Below are 6,000 nucleotides of genomic sequence, written 5' to 3'. Positions count from 1 at the left end.
CATTGGGGGGGGGCCGGTGAGATGGCTCAGCAGGTAAAGGTACTTGTTGTGTAATCTTGGGGACCTGGATTGCTCTCTGACCTCTGTATGCATGCCATGACTGTATGCCTACATTTGCTTTACTTACATGAATGCGCGCGCGCGCGCGCACACACACACACACACACACACACGTGGGGGTACAGGGAGAAACACTAAGTTTAGGGCCTGCATATATAAGTTATTTGGGTAAGGCAAGACATATACGAGTAGCTATCTGGTAAGTAGTCTTGCATGCCAAAAAAAATCTGAACCAGTGAAAATGTACAAATCAACGGTTTTTAGCATATTCGTGGCATTGTACAGCCATCACACTTCTCCTCTGGGGAAGGCTATGTATTACTGCGTTAAGTGTCCATGCCATAGAGTCCCTTAATAACCTGTGGACCTTCATTCAAGAGACACAAATATTTCTGATCAGCAGAAATGGCAAGCCCGAGGCTCACAGTTTCAGTACACAGGACAATGAGCTGGTTTTCTATCTAGCCCGGCAGCATCACTCTGAAATTCTTTTCTCTAATGACAGTGTCTTTTCCTAGTTCTTGCCTGAACCAGCTTCAGCATCCCAGACATTGCCCCATTAGTGAATTACACCGATTCCTATGCTTGCATAAGAGTCGTGGGTCACATTTTCTGAAACGTGGCTTTACAACCTGCACCCTCTTGGCATAATGATGTGTGCAAAAGGGTAGGAAATCAATAAATGTATCTCAGACACTGGGCAAGCCATCTGATTTTCAATTCTGGGAGGAGAGAGAACCTTTTCATGCAGCTTTTTAAAATCAGGAAGCTAACTGAAGCATGATTTTGGACTTTTATTCTTAGGTTATTGAATTCTGTGCCAGAGTCAGATCTGAATAAAGCTATTTCTTGTATCTAGGCTTGAATTGTGGAATGTAGTTTTACTGGCATAATATTTTTGAAAATCTGTAAGCCAGAAGTGTTACTTCTTTTTACGTAGGTTCTAGGTACAGTGGAACAAAATGTGTCCATCTTACCTTTTGCTCATAAACCAAACTACTTTTTTCCCCATATACATTTATTTTATTACACATGCATAAAACAAACTACATTCAGCAGAGAGAATCCTGTGACAATCCTGAGTTATATAAATGTTACATTCCTAGTGATTTGGCTATTTGTATTTGTCAAACTTGAAGTAAACATCTTTCCTATCTAGTTGGGTCTAAATTTCTGAATGAAATTCAGTATCTATCATATCTCATCTCTATTAACTTAAATCCTTTTTCTTGATCTAAAAAGATCTTATCTCCTAACCAACTAACTTGATTGTCAAACTAAACTATCTGGTCTTCAACCCCCCTCAGAGACTTGAGAAGGAATAAAGCTTAAATGCCTGAGTGAACCTGTAGTGCAGGTTAGCAGTTTCCAAAATGAACAAAATGACTGAGACAGTTTACTGCATGAACAGTCACCCAACACTCTCTACAACACTGGAGCATCATCTTTGGCCTTCTAGCCCAACATCTCTGCTAAATTTATTCACGAGGCTGAAACTATTGAGGACTTGCTTACCCTGTCTTGGCAGAGTTTGGCTCTGACTCTGCCTGCATCTAAGCTGCCCATTTTTAGACAGAATTCTGTCTGTGGCAGAAACGAGGCCTTAATTGTTACTCATAATGAAGGTTATTTCTAAGTCATTGGTATAGAATTTTGTATATTGATGCAAAGCATGAGCATGTCAAATACTAGCCAGATTTTAGCAAAGAATATATATTCTAAGTCTAACAGATAGATATTAATATATATATATATGAGGTAAACTAGTTAATAAGGTCTTCAAAAGCCTCAAAGACCCACGGAATATAGCATTTGAAGATGTTTTTTATTATTCTAAAGTTTCTTTGACAACAAGACAAGTTAACTCCTGACAACACCCAGCTGATCTCAAAGAAGATGATGAGCATCAAAGAACCTCCTTATGAAGTTGGCTTCAAATGTGGCAAACCAGCCACTGGGCAAAATGTCCTCATTTCTGCCACAGTCAAACTACTTTTAACACTTTAGTAAGATATGTTTCACAGGCCAAAAGGTTGAACCAGTAAAATGTGCAATTCAATTATTTTTTAGCATATTCATGACATTATACAGCCATCACACTTCAACCTCTTCGTGAAGGATGGATATATACTACATATACATACATACATACATATATATATATATATATATATATATATATATATATATTCCTTGTAGATAGGATAAAAAGAGGGGAAAATTAGGAGGACATGGGAGGAGAAAGAAGTTCAGGAGTTCCTCACTCTGGAATCTAGATGAGAGTCTGAAACTTTAACACAATAGCTAAACTTGAATTGCCAATGAAGACAGTGCTTACCCTCCTAAAACACTTCAAATAAGGACTTTAAAAAGAAGCCACACTTAGTGCCAGAATGTCCATAACCTTGAGTTTGTCATGTTAGCACTCCTCTCTCATCCCTAAATGGAAACGATGCATTCCCCTCATTTCAAGAGGGAATCCATTAAGGTAAAAAGAAAAAGTTAATATGATTTTAATTAAATAATTAAAATTTAAATAATTTTAAATACAATTTTAAATAAAAACACTTGCTGCCAAGCTTGATGACCTGAGTTTGATCTCACATGGTAGAAGAAGGGAGCTCACTGCTGTGTCCACTGACCTCCACATCCACAATGTGGCAAATGGGCACAAAAATAGTTTTTTTAAAGAGGTGTACCAGCTCATGTATTTAAATTTTTTAAATATTAAGCCATGTTTTACTTAAGTATTAAGCTCTGCTTAATTATTAACTCTTATAATTACATGCCCTGGAAACTCAATTTGGGAACCAAATCCTAGACATAATGATTGCAATGGCCACCCGAGCATGGCTGTATCTTGAGAATTCTGCACCCATGTCATGGATGCAACGCCCTAGCTAATAAGCCCGCTGTCTCTGCTTCACTATGGCTCACCCTGACCGTCCTCTGTGGCACTCAATGACCCAGCTACATCTGAGTGGGAGTGGGTGTGCTCAGACTGCAGCAGCAGCAGCTGCTGATCCCTCCGGGCAGTCTGTCTGTCTTTTGACTATCTGCCTCTCAGCCTCAGCCTCAACCCCTCCTCCCCAGCTTCTCTCCGTTCCATGCCAAACGTGTTCTGCTCCCCGGCTGTGGACTCTTGCTATGCCTCCGGGGAGCTCTTCCTCAAGCTTGGCTCCTGCCTGGCTTTCCCTGGAACCTCTCTATGCCTTTGCTCAAAGGCCATTTCTTCTTCTTTTCTTTTCTTGAAAATAGATTTTTTTTTTCCCCCTAGCACTCGGGAGGCAGATGCTGGTGGATTGCTTGGAGGTCATACTAGTCTACAAAAGTGAGTCCAGGACAGCCAAGGCTACGCAGAAAAACCCTGTCTTAAAAAACAAAAAAACAAAACAACAACAACAAAAAAAAAAACCCCAAAAATAAACCAAACAAAGAAAACAAAAAAAAAGAAAGAAAGAAAATATTTTTCAATAAATATATTATAATTCTGTTTTCCCATCCCCTCCCTCTTCTCACTCACTCCCCACCTCTCCTCCCGTCCAGATCAACCCCTTTCTGTCTCTCCTTAGAAAACAAATAGGCATTGAAAGAATAATATAAAATAAAATAAACAACAAACAAATCAGACTACAACAAAACAACCAAATAAGAAATAGAGCCAAAGAAAAAGCACATGTCTGCATGCTGTGTCAGGAATCCCATAGCAGCCCAAACCTGGCTCTGCTGAGCTTTCTTCAGCCCCCTGCTCCCCCCTCCCTGGCAGCACTCCCTCCCATTCCGCAGGCCTGCTTACCTTTCTCCCCAGTTCTTATCAGCAGTGGACACACTGTATCACACACGTGCTAACAGTCCCTACAGAGCTCCACCAGACCAAGTGCATGTGTCTGCTTCATCCACTGATATTTTCTCAGAACGGGGCTCGGCACAGAGTGTGCTTCTAATTATGTTAAATTAGGTACGTTTATGTCACATGGTAGTTACGTATTTACCTTCCACTAGTGTGACCCAATCTAGTATAATTTTAACTTTAAGCATTGTCTGTTTGGGGGATTTTCACTTCTCTCATCCCCTTGTGACCTTAGTTAAGTTGCCTAACTTCTCTGAGCCTTCATTCTCCCCTGTATAATAAGGATGACAGTCAGACAGTTAGGGATAGTCTAAAGAGAAACATTAACATAAACTGATTAGGATGATGCCTGGTTTACAGTTAAGTTCTCAATAACATGACCACCATGTATCTCAGTTTTAAATTCTTTACATTTATTGCGCGCGCGCGCGCGTGTGTGTGTGTGTGTGTGTGTGTGTGTATGTGTGTATGTGAGCATGTGAATGTCGTGATGGGGATGTGTGGGGATCAAAGGGCAACTTCTGCAAGTTGGTTCCCTCCTTCCAGCATGTGGGTTCCTGGGATCAATCCCAGATCACCAGGTTTAGCGGTAGAAACCTTTGGCTACAGAGTTATCCGACCAGCCCTGTCTCAAGTCAAAAAGAAATAATAAAAATGTTCAGTGCTGGAGATCCCACTCAGTTATATACATGCTAGGCATATCTCTCATTTTAGCAGCACATCTATGGTAGACTTATGAGAAGAACATATTTTGTAATATGTAATAGTATAATGTTCAATGAGCATTATGGGCTTGGTGGCGCACGCCTTTAATCCCAGCACTCAGGGGCAGAGGCAGGAGGATCACTGTGAGTTCGTGGTCAGCCTGGTCTACAAAGTGAGTCTAGGACAGCCAAGGCTACACAGAGAAACCCTGTCTCAAAAAAAAAAGTTTATTTAATTCCCCTCAGCACACAGGCCCCTCCCAGTGGCTGGGATGGTGACAGTGACATCCACAGTAAATAGATGAAGTTTTTTATTTTTTTTAATGAGCATTATATGGAGATAGGGCCAAGTGAGAGAAAGTAAGGAGGGAGGAACTAGTATCTTATTTCTTCGTCATTAAGATCTACTATTACAGACTTTTAATCATTATCCCCTTACAAATCACTTTGGTGTTCTTTTTGGAGAAGTAACAATATCTTTAGAGAAAATATTCTAGTTCTGTTGTAAGCTGTACTTTTTCAATTGCCTTCCCTAAGTGGTAAAGAACAAAATGCGTGTTGATTACATTTTTGTTGCATAAATGCGTGAAAGAGTGAACCTCAGTGGACACAGGTCCATACTCATCGAAGCTCTATGGAGCATTCTGCACTGAGGTGGACACAAGGACAGAACGGAACTTACAGAGTAACTGGAGTTCATTTCAAGATCTCTACATAGTAATCCCTGGGTCTGAGGGGTAGAGCGGGGAGGGAGGGATGGATGGGTGGGCGTGGGTTTATTTCAGTACTTTTCTAACTGGAGGAGGGGGATTTCAGCTTCATCACCTTCTGCCAAGTAAAGAAAAAAAAGAGACTACAGAAAGACACGTTTGCTACAGTTTCTCTGAAAAACTATTCCAAGAACCCAAACATCAGTGGTTTATGAGGTAGGCACTGCGGTGAAGCAGCAGGCATGCCAGTTTGGGGAATCCCTGCAGTTCCCAGCAACAGCAAATCCCACCAGCTGCCGACCACCAAGCCTCTCTGCTTGTGGAGAGCTGGAGTCAGGCAGGTCCACAGCCCGGTGTGGAGACAAGCTCTCTAATGGCAGTTACAAGACTGGCTTGGAACCCAGCTCTGAACTCTGACCCCAAGCAAGATAGTCTGCAGCCCTGGTTTCCTGCTGTAACTTAAAGCTTTGAAAAATTAACTGTCTCTGAATGGGAAAATGGCCCAAAGGATGTAGAGATCCTAACTGTATTGCTAAAACTCTAACCGTGACAGGTCGCAGGAGCTGCTAAGGGGGCATTCACACCACAGAGAGCCTTCCCAAGATTGTGCTGGTACACACTGAGGCCTTGGTGAAGGAGAATCCAGACGGGGTGCTGCTACTAGCAAAACACAGTC

This window comes from Acomys minous, assembly GCF_964271855.1.
Source record: "Acomys minous genome assembly, chromosome: 16".
NCBI lineage: Eukaryota > Metazoa > Chordata > Mammalia > Rodentia > Muridae > Acomys > Acomys minous.
Note: the sequence above shows the minus strand (reverse complement) of the source record.